Source organism: Rhinolophus sinicus, chromosome 14 (genome assembly GCF_057876585.1).
Source record: "Rhinolophus sinicus isolate RSI-liver-muscle chromosome 14, RSI-T2T, whole genome shotgun sequence".
In the NCBI taxonomy this organism is placed as follows: Eukaryota; Metazoa; Chordata; class Mammalia; order Chiroptera; family Rhinolophidae; genus Rhinolophus; species Rhinolophus sinicus.
In genome coordinates, this window is record NC_142514.1 from 118,686,163 (window position 1) to 118,701,969 (window position 15,807).

Consider the following 15,807-nt stretch of genomic DNA (forward strand, 5'->3'; position numbering starts at 1 on the left):
GTCTTTACTTAACAAAGATTTATTTCTCCCATAAGTACCATGATCAGGGAGTAGGGTCGGCCTAAATCTTTGTAGTTACAAAACACAAAAGGGGCTCAAAACACCTGATTCTTGTTGGGAGCAAGATGATTGAACATAGTTGAAGAACAAGTGGCAGTTAAGGAGATCCGCAAGTACCAGAGAGATGTCTTTTAGATGTACCAATTCATGGGATCAGTGATGACTCTATCTACCCTCTAGAATGACTGGTACAAAGCTTTCATTACTTAGTCTTATCTTTCATTTACTCTATCAGGAAAGAGAGATTTCCTTTTTCATGACTATGTAAGATCTGGTATTTATAACAACTCATGAGGTATTTTTTTCAGAAAATGATAGCAAATCTCCAATACACTTTTCAGTTTCCATGTTGCCATCAAAAACTGTTGACTGGAATGAGAGTACATGCATGCACTTGAAATGACATATTCAAAGAACTCAACACTTCTCTCCAATAGTAGTTGAGCATATGAAAGAATGTTTAATGCAAGTTATAAAGAAACATCCCAGTTAAAGATCTTTTAATTTTTGTTGGAATGGGTGAATCAACTTAAAAAAAAAAAAAAAGATGCATTTGTCCTTAGGAGGCTGTATCCTGATGATTATTTGAGTTGTTTGCTTTTATTTTGAAATAGACCAATGAAAATGAGAGGAATTTCTAGAAATCCTTTGAACTCTTTTTTCCCCTTCACATTCATTCTTTAGCATCTAAATGAATTATTTAACTGTATACTATGTTTTAGATCATTTTCTTCTGGTATTTCATTTCTGGTCCTTCCCCCCCCCCCCCCCATCCTGTTAGTCTTATGATAAAAAATTCTAAGGGTATTGACATTTTCTCTCATGAAATAATTGTTAAGACATGATCCGGTTCAGTCATTTACAAGGGAATGCTTCATGGTGAGAATGCATTAAAATGTCATAACAAATATTTCAAGGAATGTGATATTTGTTCAGTGAATGCCATACACTGCTAATTTCTTTAGGATAAATTGCTACTCTTAAATTTCATTTTCTCATCTCTACTAGACTCAAACCTGAAAAGGAAATTCACACTTTAACACCTTTTAATTTAACATAGGGAAACAAAAGTAAACTGTAAACATTATAAGCCATAATTCAGTTTCAAATCAACATAATTTAATAATGTATAAATCAACTTCAACATATTTATCACTTCATACATATGTGCCCATCTTAGGTGTGAAAACCTCCTTTTTCCCCTGGATTTTAAAGAAACTCTCCTACTAGGGTACTCAGTTAAATTAATCAGAAATCAAGGTGCACAGTATGGGCGCAGGAGGGGGCTTGTGTCTAATGGAAAAAGCAAGGAGAGGTCCCGGAAATGAGCGAGGACTTTATTATTTCCAGAAATACGCTTCTGAAAGACTGCTTGGTGTTTTTTGTTTGTTCCGTTGTTTTTTGTACTTGCGTGGTTTTTCAATATCACAAACTGGTGGCAGTTTAACAGCAGAAAAGGTAATGATTATTAAGTCATTTGTCAGGCTCACATTTTAGAAAAATCGTTTTGTGAAATCACATTCTTGTGATTAAATAATCAACTGTCTTATTTTCCAGAACCTTTTCTTTCCAAATATTTTGTTTTTCTCTTGGACAGAAATCCCCAAACCTTTGTCCTTTCTGTTGAATTATAGTGAAAGGAAAATCTTAATGGGGTTAAGAGGAGACTTCATTAAAAATCACGTAAAGGTCCAAGGAGTTCAGGAGCGTAAGGTATAGATGATCTGTCCTGTGTCGTCCTTTACTTGGTTCCTACCGTTAACAGCGTGCAGTGTCCTGTGATCTGGCTGAGGCTCCTTCACCATCTATCTGGAAGAAAAAGTCTATAGCTCATGGCCTATCTATTAATGCCAAGACTATTTGAGGAGTTGAAATCATCTCATTTTGGGCCCATCCCTTCTCTTTTGGATTATGTCTGCATTATATTTTTATAATTTTAAACAGGGAAGATTAAAAGTAAAATGAATGGATTGTGAACACTAAACCTAAATTACCCTTTCAGTAGATTTACTGATCTTTCAAGAGAAGTAATGAGAAGAATTCATGTGGGAGCCCATTATACTTAATCTCAGCCCACAGTATGTCGTTCCTGAGAGAGAACCCTTGCAATTTTGTGCACTTTTAATGAAATGGTTAGTTATAGCAGATACTTGCTTTCTTAAGCTTAAAGCTCACTTGCACTTTTTCTCTCTTAGGAGTTACTCTCACTTTTCTTGTTTTCTTTGACACCTGCTTTATACTAGACTGTCTTTTCTTTGCTGCTTTCTTTGGCTTTATGAACATACTGTGTTACATGGTGCTTCAAATGAACTTCCCCACAACCAGCGCTTAACACAATGCTCTAAGCATAGTGTGTCTAGCACAGTACATGCTGCATAGTGAGGGCTCAAGAAATATTTGTGGAATGAATGAATATGTGAGGCTCTTTAAGAAAGAGACTGCATGTTCACTTTTTGTGAGACCAGCAACATGGTTCAGTCATTTACATTTCTTGGTCACATAGTCTCATTAGAGCAGTTGCCAGATTATGTAACTTTTATTTATGAGTGAAACAATACAGGGAATGTCATCCTTTCACAAGTCCAGCTCTTTATTGGCTCTCACTTTGACTAAGTGTTCTGCTCATCCAGCATAATACTGCTGGTTATGACTTTCTAAAAATGGAAAGCTCCTTTAACTGTGCTGTGCAAAGTGGCTGCTGGCTCTTGTTGCCCTGAGGATGAAGTCCAATCTTCTTATTTAAACACAGAAGTCTCCTCAGAGCATGAGTCCACTGCCAACTGAATCCTGTGCTTCTGCAACTCGAACCTCACATTTCCCCATACATGGGAATACGTCCCGTAACTCTGCACGTTGTTCCCTTGCAGATGCGCTTTCTCCTTTGCCTGGAAAGCTAGCTTTAGGTGAAGTCTTTTTGGACACTCCCTAGGCATCAATAGTTCTGTCTTTGTTTAGTGAGGCTTTAATAGCACTTTACTCATGTCCCAGAACTAACACTTGACATTCTCAGAAGTCTCCCCCAAGTCCATGTGGAAGTCCACTATGGGCATTCCCAGAGCCGAGCTAGGTACCAGGGCAGCTGGTGGTTCCTGGGTGAGCTAATGGATGCATGAACGGCTTCCTTCCTTCCTTCTCTGTGCCTTACAATACCTCCTCCTTTCCCTCTTTTTCTTTTCTCCAAGAAATTAGGAAAGGAAATGACAAAAGGCTATGGAGGAAGACAGTACAAAAGAGTACTTAAGGAATATATACAGGTTTTGGGAATGACACAGAATTGTGTGAACCTCTGCTCTAACACTTATTAAATTTTGAAGTTGGAAAAATTACTACATTGCTCAGAGCTTGTCTCACAGCTTCAAGGTGAGATAATGCAAGTAAAGCCCATAGCAATGTATTTCATACATAGTAAATGTTTGATAAATGTTATCTGTGAAAGGGCCTGTAATTGCACTCTTAGCCAAGAGGAATATTTCTTTAATTGGTATTCACTTAGTCAACAAACTAGATATCAACATTTTCAATAGCTGTAGTAAGTTTTCTAAATACCTAGCTTTATTATAGATACATACATTGCCTTTTCTTTCTTGTAGAAAAGCACTGCGCTCAGAATAAGAAGACCTGAATTCTAGCCTTTGTTCAACATCTTCCAAGCACTGCAACTATGGGAAGTCCTTTTGGAGGGATAATGACAGTTAAACTGCTTCTCTTATGAGTATTGAGGAAAATCAAGTGAAACAATGTACATACATGAACTACTGGAAAATGCTTCAAAAGTGTAAAGGACTCTTAAAGCACTTTTTTTTTTTTTTACCAAGATTTAGTAGGATTTGATGCATATAACATAGTAAGCACTCTGAGAATGTTTTGGGATTGCATCATCTAAATGACAAAATAACTTAACCTGAAGTTCTTGAAAATAGTGGACTCAGATTCAATGACTAAGTCAGAAGCCTGCCAGGTATGGCAGTTTCCATGCCCTAATTTACTTTTTTTTGTTTTGTTTTTTTTTAACTTTCTCAAGGGGTACTTCCAGTACCCCCAGCCCCCAATAAACAGATGTATAAATCATTCCTCTCTATCAAGCAAAGTAATGTAGCATATAAATTATATGCGATGCAATTTAAAAAATCTTTTCTCATATCAAAAAATGGGTATTGGCTATGAAACATGGATTATTAGATATGATTCATGTTATTGACATAAAATCATGGATAGTTAAAAGATTTTCCTGGCAACAGTATTTCTTTTTTCCAGAGGATCACTTGTTTAAAGTACTCTACCATAAGGAAATAATATACATATACATTCGTATTCTTTTTACAACTGTTTTTCTTAAACCTTTATATATAATGGGATTTACATTCGTGATGACATGGGTTTTAATATATTTTTAAACAAAGCAGCTGATATTAATTTGGGTGCTTAAACAATTGGACATGTTATCTGAAATAGAAATATTAATTGCTGCCAGTGAAGAAAAATACTAGGCAAAATACTATTTGACAAAAACTGTTATGTCTATTTTGGTGAAATATTAGATGGTTCCAGCAATGCAAAGGAGACTAAAACTGGGGTAAAAATGGCTCTAACATCCCATTACTGGGACCTTGGTATTTACTTTCCAATACATATTCTAATAATGCATTTTTAAGTACTAAGAAAAATGCAGAAACTGCTACTTGGTGACATAGATTAAAGAGGAAAAAAGAATTGATGACTCATTGATGAACTCAGGATGGCTGTTATAGCCAAATTGAATCATTAGTATTATAAGCACAAAGTTAGGAATAGAAATCATTCATTAGATCAGTCCACTATCTTGGTTAAAATGAACATAGGCATTATAAAGCAGCTCAGAGCAAGGATATACAGGACCAATTACAATTAAATTTCAATATAATACATTTAAAAATACAAATGGTAAATTGTACTTATTTCCTAGATGACAAAATTGGATATACGAAGAACGCTGAATGAATGACAACAAACCATGTGGATTACATTAGTGTCCTCTTTTGCCAAGTAGACAGAGGACTAGGGTGTGTGGTAATTAATGTGTCAGTTGATGCCAGACTTAGGTGGCAGGTTTGTGACCTGATTCTTGAAAGATATCTCTTATCTGATCACATGTGCATTGACCCTCTTTTCCCTCGTGGAGAGGTAAACGGGAATTTCTTTATCTAAAATTAACAAAAATGACTAAGGCAAAGGGTTCTGCTACAGACTGAAGGTTTGTGTCCCCCAAATTCATATATTGAAACCTAATCCCCAATGTGATGATACAATATTTGGAAGGAGCGTGCTCGTAGGTAATGAGAGAATGAGGGTGGGTGAAGCCCTCATGAGTGGAATTAGTGCCTTTGTAAAAGAGATCTCGGAAAGCTCTTTCCCTTTTGCCATATGAGGACACAGTGAGAAGATGGCCATCTATCAAGCAGACAGGAAGAGGACTCTCACCAGACACTGAATCTGTCAGTGCCTTGATCTTGGACTTCCCAGCCTCCAGAACTGTGAGAAATAAATTTCTGCTGTGAATAAGCCACCCACTCTATGGTATTATAGTACGGTAGCCTCAATGGACTAAAACAGTTTCTAAGTATGTAGTGTTATTTCTATATTCATATATGATTAATATATCGATATACATTGATCTAGAGCTTCTAAGTTAAAAGAGGCATGAAATAGATAAAGTCACACAATTTATCAACCTATGCTTTCTTGAATTTACTCTTAGCTCCATCCTACCCGTTACCAAAGTTTGAGAACATTTGACTCATCCTCCTTTTATTGTTTGTGTAATTATAACTAATCCAAAATGTATTTATTTTTATGTGCCATACTCAGCTTTGGTTATATAGGTATAGACTCTAAACCTAAGGAGTATCTAGGCTAACGCAGCTTTAATGGAAAAAACACAGGAAGAGAGTGTGGAGTAGCTTTCCAGCTATCTGCACCTAGGTTGAAAGAGATGTGAAGGAGAGAAGGATATGTGGTCTGACAGTACAGTAGTCAGGCAGGTCCGGGGACAGATATTCTTGCTTTCCGCGTGCCTCATAGAGTCTTAGCCATCATTCTGTGAGCACTGACTGTTAAATTTAGGATTGTAATAGTAGCTTTCAAAACAGCTCTTTTTATCCTTTGTGTTAACCCCTCTCTGTCTCTCATCCTTACCATCTGATATGTCATTGTTAGGTTAGTCCTTTTTTAAAACAGATTTTTTTTTTTTTTTTTTTTTTAAACGCAATTGCAAAAATCTTCACTGGCTATCTCCCCCTACAAGATGGTCCAACTTCTTAATCAACATTTGAGGCTGGACTCCACCTATTTTTTCTCTCACTCTAGTGGACAGTGTACTTTCTGCACCTTTTCTCAAGTGGTTCCCCAGTGACTTGTCAAAGTCTCCAAACAATGTCTTACATGTTAAGGCGCTGTGTAAGTCCTCTCTCTTTCAGAAAGGCTTAGTTAACCACAAGGACTGGCGATGTAATTTGTGGGTCCCAGTGTAAAATGAAAAGGTGAGCTCTTTGTCCAAAAATTAAGAATTTTAAAATGGTGACAGCCAAGCATTATACCAAGCAAAAGGCCCTTCTCAGTGTGGGGTGACACAGGTTGCACACCCATGACGCTGGTCCTGCCGAACCCTCGGTCCACACGATACTGCCTGTGATCTCCTGGAACTTGTATGCACATTCTAGGCAATGGTGCTCTTTGGAAGAAATATCGAGAAGTTGGCATACATCTCTTTGCAAATTGAAAATTGTAAGATGTCTATCCTTTCCTACCTTAATGCCTGTACCTTGTCTTTTACTCTTTATTGACTTGCAGTCTTTTTCTCAAAGACTGCATGTTGAGATGAAAAAAACAGAAATATAATACATTACATATTCTTAAGGCTTGTGTTAAAAAACAGGATAAACTTTGTTTTATTCTTTGTTTTATATTTGATGTGGGCCTGTCTAGACATCAGAACATTTAAGTGTCATTTTGTTCAAATAGTCTTTTTATTTTTTATTTTTTTCTTGAACCTCCAAACCTCCAATGCAAACATAAAGCTCATTGACACACCTTTGGCAGTTTCAATCTGTTTACTGTGTGCTCAATGTGTTGGCAACGAACAAGGAAACATCTCACACTTTCAAGAATGGAGATGGGAAATTCCTCTAAAGTCTGCAGTCCTAGAGCTGGAAGGGCCATAGAGGGACTCTCACCCGCACTTAGAAGTTGGCCGTTTTACAACCACAATGACAGACCAGGTTTCTTTAAGAGAATTCTAGGCAAGAGTGGTTTTAAACTCACATCACAATATTATGAAAAAATCCCTTCTAGCATTTGTATTATAGAGCAATGTTCTCACGGAATCTCTTCAATAATATTTTATCATCTAAATAACACCTAGTCCATAGGTTGGCTCAACGAGGCAACAATGATAGGCAGAATGAGGTTAACAATCATGACAGACGATAAATGTTTTTCCTTCGAGGGACAGAAATGGAATAATCTTATTATCTTTCACCAGCTGATGGCTCAGCCATTGTGAAACAGATTCAAGCCATCCTTGAATTTCAAGCCATCCTCTCTGTTACCTGCCTGATTTCATGACCCACAAAACTGTGAGAAGAACAAAATGGCTGTCGTTTTACACCACTAAGTTTTGGAGTGGCTTGTTATACTGTAGTGAATAACTATAAAATAATTTGGTACCTGGAACTGAGGTGCTGCGGTAATTATAACCAAACATGTGACATTTGGTTTGGGGTTATGATACAGAGGCTAGAAAGGCCATGAGGACAGGATCAGTGAAAGCTGGACGGATCTCAAGACCTTTGATAAGGGCTTCGGGAACAGTGAGGAAATTGTTATTGGAGACTGGAGAAAAGGTGAGCCTTTACATACCGTGTTTCCCCCAAAATAAGACCTAGCTGGACCATCAGCTCTAACACATCTTTTGGAGCAAAACTTAATATAAGACCCAGTCTCATTTTAATATAATATAAATCCAGGTCTTATATAATATAAGACCAGGTATAATATAATATAATATAATATCATGTACTATAATATAATACAATACCAGGTCTTACATTAAAATTTTTGCTCCAAAAGACACATTAGAGCTTATGGTCTGGTTCGGTCTTATTTTCGGGGAAACACTACAGTATTGGAAAGTTTGGCAACAGTACCATCCGAAATGATGCAAAGAACGCATGAACCACAGTGAACAACTTTGAATTTGCCTAAGGAGATTTTCAGGAAGAAAACTGAAAGTACCAGTTGGTTTCTTTTACCTGTGGATAATGAGGTATAAATACAGAGAGATGAGCTGAAAAGAGAGAAATGCTTGTTTCTCAAACACAATATAAAAGGAATCTAAAGGAGCCGTGACTCTAGATTTAAAAACAAAACTACTTCTCATCTCCAGTCTCACCAAGTGGTCAAGGACTAGCAAAGTAAGAAATAGCCTCAGCAAACATCAAATCCAGGGTGATTCCAAATAAAGTATGTCCCCAGGATAAAGATCCCAAGTGTGTAGCCACTTACAACAAAGTGTAAGGCCCTCTGTTTACACCAGAATATTAAGGGTATTTTCCTTTAGCAATCATACCCTCTCAACAAGATGGGAAGAACCTAAAAACTATTAATGGAGGCTGAAATAACATTGAGGAGACTATAATTGAAGGCTGGAGAAAGGGGTACCTGAATTATGAAGTGGCAAAAAAAAAAAAAAAGAAAAAGTAAAATCCTTGTCTGTGGTAATGTGGAAGATAAGAAGGGTTCTTAAGGAACTTATGGATCTGATTCAGGAGATTTATAGGGAGAATGAAGTGTTGACTACTGACTTAGTTATTTGTGATAGTATATGAAAGGAGTGATCTGAGCTTAAAAAAAAAAAGACCTTCGTTTTCAGTAAGAACTTAGACAACTACTTTCTGAACTACTTCCAGAGCTTCCTGGGTTGAAAAATAAACTATTTCTCATTTCATCTTCTTGAGCTATAAAAGAACTGAAAGAAGGAAAAGGTGCCTTTGAATCTACTAGGTAAGTATCATTTAAAGGCAATTTTAACTATATTTTGATCTTGTGAGTATCAACCATATTTGTTTGCACTTCATTCTTATAAAAAAAAAGATGATATTCAATTTACTACTGTTAAAAAGACAATAGGCCCAAAATGGAATCACTATGTTAAGCCCACATCACCAAACTTAGACTTAATACCTAACCCAGCTGCAGATCCAGCCTTTCCCAGGAATGTAATCTTCCTGTTCAGCACCAGTGAGGTAGTTCACCTGATAGCCCACCTCCATAGGCAGGTTACCTAAGACTGAAACAATCCACCTTTTGCCCCCTTTGCCTATAAAAGCCTTCCATTTAGTACAGCTCCTCGGAGCTCCTTTCTACTGGCTGGATGGGATACTGCCCAATTCTCCAATCATTCAATAAGCCAATAAAAATCTTTCAATTTTACCCAGTTGAAGTTTTGTTATTTAACTCTGGTATACCCAGTGCTTAGCACAGTGTCTGGCACATAGAAGCCTCTTCACATATATGAAAGAGCATGATTTGTTATGGAATAAGTGTGGTAACGGACATTTTAAAAGAAAAAGAAAAGCGAGAACAGTGGAGACACTTTTATACCTAATCTTTTTTGCAAAAACAAAATAGTTTAAATGGAATAATTAATTTTATATCAGAATTTCTAAATATAAGTATGCCACTTCAATATCTTGCTATCTCAAGTTTTTCTTCTCAAAATTCAAAATTTTTTTATGTATTTACATTTTATTTGCAATATTAGTAAACATTTTAACAAGTACAATCTTCAACAAGTAGCTGTATTATTTTAACTATGTGTTTCAGGACCAAACACTCAGTATTCTTTTGCCAATCCTAATTTGATAGTTACTAATGCTTAGGAATAAGTTTCTGAATGAAAAATTACCTTACTGCAAAAGAATGAAATTTGGGCAACAGCAACCATTTAAGCATTGTTTTGTACAGTCATGAAGATTCTCTTCAACCTCAAAAATACCAAGAATTCAGGGAATTCAAACACAGCAATATCAGAAAAGACTATTCAAACTACTGTTTAGATTGCAGGCGACAACAGCAATCTTCCAATGAAGATTCAAACAGAGGAAGAATAGTTTAGTTAAAACAAAGGTCAAATTGAATAAATGTGTCAATCAAAGCCAACTATGAAAAGTTCAAGATCAAGGACTCTCAGTCAAATTCAGCTGACATTTTGAAAGCAAATCAAGACACTTTGTCACAAAAAACTCATTTTTAATAACAAGGTTTTGCGGCTTTATAAAAGAGAATCCACCAATTATTTAATGTATAAAAATCAGAATTTACTTAGACAGAGATCAAAAATCATTAATGATGCCATAGTCTACTCCCTCGCCTCACTCTTCTGTAATTATATAATACAGCTCTGATACTTCAAAAATATTTACAAGACTCTTCCAAGCTCTACATCTTTGGATTGACAGTGACACCAATGATCATATCTTAGGACATGTATTTTGTACTAAGAAGTCATATTGGTAGGGCTTGAATTTTTCATGATATGTGAAATTTTGTGTGTGTTTTTGTTGGATATACAAAATAAGAGATGCTGATCTCTTACCCAGAAAAAAAAAGGACATTATTCCATCCTATAAGATTATTGTTGCTTTTAAAGAGGAAATCTTTATTTACTTTTAGAGAAATCTTTTATCATTTATCAAGATATTATATATACAAATATATTCTTAGTCATAGAGAAGAATTCTGTTCGAGATTATTTTTCCTGTTTGGAACTCCTTCCGCATTAAGATTTTTTTCAATTCTAAGGACATCATGAGACTCTGAAATATCTTGCATGAATCAAGCAGGTATGCAATATTTAACGCAGAGAAATGTGATTTTGGAGCTCCTGAAAAAATGGTCGGTGTTCACTAAAAAATATTAAAATGATTTCACTGTGACTGGATGCCATATTTAGAGAATTTCTTGGGTTTCAGTCTTTGAATATAACTGAAAAAATCATAAAACTTTATAATTAGATAGGAACATTAGGAGTCATCTACTTTCTACTTTAACCTCTTCACTTTGAAGATGAGAACTCAGGTGAAATAATTCATTCAATGTCATACAGCTGAATAGGGACAAAGCCTGGGCCTACACCAAAAACTCTCGATACTTCCTCCCCACTCAATCTATTAATTTTTTACTATACAATGATGCCACCCAATAGTGTACTTTGATATTATAACATTTCCTTGAAAAAAATCTGGCAGCATCTGTTTACATTACAAATCATTTTTTATTCTTTTACCCTGCAATCCATTCCTGGGAATCTATTCCATAGAATCTATCCCAAAGAAAATTGTTAATACACATGGATACAGATGTTCAGAAATGTTTTCTGTAGCACTGTTCATAAATTTCTCAAAACAGAAAACAAAGTTAATATTTATAAATAGGGAAATGGCTAAATAGAGGTGTAGTCATACATGGACTATTATGTACCCACTGAAAAAAAATGAATTAGAGATGTATATCAGGTGACATGAAAGAATTTTCAAGATTATTGAATGAGAGTAATGTGATGCAGAAAATGTATGTAAAATATGTTTAAAAATTTTTTTAAATGACAAAAATATCCCTGTACTTATAAATCCGCTTAGGATTACAGCAGAACAGAGAAAAATACAGAAAGGTATCCATCAGGATATTAACAAGCTTAACTAGGTGTGTTCAATGCTATTGATTATAGGAGGATAAAAGTAGGAGAAAGTCATCCTACTAATATGATAAATCATATAATACCACTTATTTTACCTCTGTGTCTATGTATGCTTAAAGGGATGCATGAAAACATGATTACAAAACAATGGTGATTACTTTAAGGTAGTGTCATTCCAAAGGATTTTCATTCTCTTCTTTCTACTTTTAATATGTTCAAAGTTAGTTAAGTAAAAAAAAAGATCCTTAACTTATTCTGTCTGATTATTGTTAAAAGCTGAGTCTGGGTGGTGAACACAACAATGTGATATATAGATGATGTATTACAGAATTGTACACCTATGTAACTTTACTAACACCTGTCACCCCAATAAATTTTAATTAAAAAAAGGCAAATTGAAACATTCTTACTGAAATGCTTGTGTCTCTAATACTAACTAAAGTTATTTTAAACACCAGAGACATTGCAGTAGCCTGTCCAGAATCACTACTGATACGATGGGTACAGTGAGCAAAGCATGTCACAGGTCCCTACTTCAGGGAAGCCAAAGGTCTATTAGTATTCCTTACTACTTAAAGTGATGGATAACAACAATTAAGAGTGCAGGTTTCAGAAATGCTTTTAGGAACTACTATCACTATAGTTTATAAGTACTTTAAAACAAATTTTGTTAATATGTGATATTATGTGTGGGGCTATCAGATGTTAAACAGGATAGAATATAGTATTTTATAATTTCAAAAAGATATACTTGTTTAGTACAATATTGTATCTTCACAATTAATGCATTCCAAATTATGTCAACTAATTTTGCTTCAAAATAGTTTATTATTTTGGTTTTACAGAGGTGTAAGGTGTACAATGAGAGAGTTTGATTTTAGGGTAGTTAAACAGCTATCAGTTAGATTATTACCTTACCTCATACTAGTTGATTGATAACCTTTACTAATGAATTTAGTTGAATTCAATTGAACATTAATTCTAAGAACAAGTCTTTCGGCCAATGATATACTTGGTTAATAATTCAAATTTCTCCTCCAGAGTTTTTTTCCCTTAACAGGATAATATCGCAATACAGTAATACTTACCACATTAAACAGTTTTTTGAAAGTCTCTCTAGATTAAGAGTTCCAGAAGGGAGAGATAATGCTTTACTCAACTATCTATTCCCTGCCCTGATACTGTGCTATACACATTACAGGTGACCATTAAATTTTGTAAAGTGATGTACTACAAATGTTCCTGATATTGGTATATCACTATTTTATTTATTTATTTATTTATTTATTTATTGTTTATTTATTTATTTATTTATTTTTGGTGTGGTAGTTTAGCACACAAGCAAGGAAATCAGAAAGTAACTATACATAGAGTATAAAATCTTATTTGTGTACATAATAATTAATTTAACAAATACTTTATTTAACAAATAATCTGCTAGGCATGATGTCAGTTGCTGGCAATGCTTAGCAAGATAGGTATGGTTCCTGTCCTCAGAAATATATAATATAATAAAAGAATAAATGTGGAAGAAAGCAGAAATTCTTATTTTAAAGTGCTCCTGTTTTCCTTAACTGCACTGCATTCTTAGAATGCCTTCTAGAATAAGCAGCCTCCTGAAAAAAATCACATAGTGCTTCTCAGGGAATTATCTTAATGACCCTGAACATTGAATCTTAACATTGTAACAGTTAATCTCTCTTTTATATACCCCACAGAAAGCTTCAAGCAACGTGTAAATTTATGTAAAACACACGTACTTAGGCTAAGCAACATGCAATTTATCCCTGGATTTAATTTCGAAAAAGCTGGCAGCTTTACTTTTGTTAGGAATATGAAACTTGCTATAATTGGAACAAAGCATAATCATGGTCATTTACTTAACTTTAATAGGTGATATGAGAAGCTTTCTTTAAAACAGAATTACTATAGTAATAGATGATGTTTGCATTCACTATAAATCACCATGTGTTATTGGGATTTGTAGACCAAAACTTCAGTATCTTTCATATTTTCCTCATGCTCAGTTTCTACCTAGAATGTATTTTCCCCTTCTTCCTCTTCCTGTTTTGCTTGCAATTCTCTTTATTCTCCTTTAAGAATAGGCTCAGGTAGTACTTGGCTTAGTAAATCTGCTCTGCTTCCACAGGTTGGATGATGTGTAACTTGGACTGAGTTCCCTAAACGTACTGCTTCCATTGCTTTTGCCACCTGTCGATTTATAAGTCTATTCCTCAGGAGGACTACGCTCCTCAAAAGCAGCACCTCAGTTATATTCATTCAGACACGCCCCCATAGAATGTTTGTTATTGATTATTACAGAATCCTCGGTTCCTGGACAAGTGCCTAGTATATAGATACTCAATAAATCTTTGTGAAATTGTGACATATTCAGAATTAATCTGTTGTACACTGATGAACACTCTCTAGAGCCATCGATTATTCATTAAAGAAAATGGTGTCGTGCTTTCCAAATTCTCTAAATTGATCTTTTCTACTTCACTTATAAAAGAGAGCTATCAGATGAAGAAAGAAAGTGAACAATAATAGACCAATAGTTATTTCTAAAATTCCCTCTTCCTCCTTTTTTCTAAGAGAGAGAACAACTTTGAGAGGCTACCTACCGCGTTATTAATTCTAGACTCCTAAAGTCACTTTTATATTATAATATGATAAAAATAGTCCATGAAAGAAACTAGAGGGTTTTGAAAAGCTAAAGCTAAATACATCATAACACTTAGGCACCCTTTAGAATTTAATACAAAACAGATGTAGAAAGAGGAATTGCAGAATAAAGGTAGAATTTTAAATATGTCTTGAAAATAATGGCCTCTCAAAAACCCAACTCTTTGAAAATCACTTTGAGAATATAGGAGTCAGTCTAAAGCACAATCCTTACATATCAGTAGTATTTCAAAATGTAAAACTGAACCCTGTTTGCTTATAAAAATCCTGAGCTTTATGTGGTATTAGAGAATAAGAATAGTCTTTTATTTACCAAAGCTTTCAAAAACTAAAAAGAATAATCTTCTTTTATATAATATTTCTACAACATAAAAATTCTAGTGTTAAAAGCCATATTATATTATGTATGTCATCACTCTGTAGGTTAAATTATATCCCCTGGATACATAGATACATAAGCAGGGCATTCTTTTAAAATGATAGAAAACTAATAAAACATATCAGCATTATTTCAACATAACCAGAAACCATTGTATATGTATATTTTCCTTTTATTAAAAACTTTGATTATTATTTCTAGAGAAAACAATTATTTTTGGCACAATATCAAAACATTTAAATTTCATGTGAAACAAAATGAATAAAGCTATTGATCACTGACATTCTGTATAATAGAAGTCAGAAACTCTCCTCGGTTAGCAAAAAATAAAAAAGCTTTTTTGATATGATAGTCAACCTTTGTTTCTAAGTGGACTACTGTAAGTGGCTAGTTTTTAGTTCATATACTGTTACCTTCACTTATTCCTTTAGCAACTCTACAAATATTTATTTAATCTTTAATGTGTACCAGGTTCTGTGTTGAGTTCAGAAAATAAACATGTTCCTAAATTCTGGAAATGTGAAGACTAGATGGGAAAGAATCAAGCAGTATTTATAGTAGAATTTGATACTTGCTTTGGTGGAGGGATGGGAAAGGTATAATGGAAGCACTGGAAGCAATGCCAGTGAGAAAAAGGACAGAATCTGCTACCTGACTTGAAAACTGAATTTTGGTGGTGAAAAACTCAGGTGAAACTAACAGTGCTGTAAGTAATGTACCTAGTAGGAAAATATATTATTTTAAACGTCTTAAATGTGGAAACTGAATATCTTTTTCAGAAGAACAGCTGCAGCCTCTGCATTCTACATTCTTTGCCTCATTTTCAGCAGTAGAAACAATATAACATAGCACCTGATATTCATTTTGAGAGAATCTTCAAAAGGGAAGTTGATAAAAAGTGGTTCAAACACTATAAAATGAAACAATTATAGCAGCCAGAGAGTGAGCTTTA

The 15,807-nt window shown here is 34.6% G+C and overlaps 1 protein-coding gene across 2 annotated transcripts in view; it reads right to left on the reverse strand.

Moving 5' to 3' along the window:
- CNTN5 (contactin 5) overlaps positions 1-15,807 on the reverse strand; it is a 1,286,475-nt gene that overhangs the window by 109,506 nt on the left and 1,161,162 nt on the right. The window lies entirely within an intron of this gene.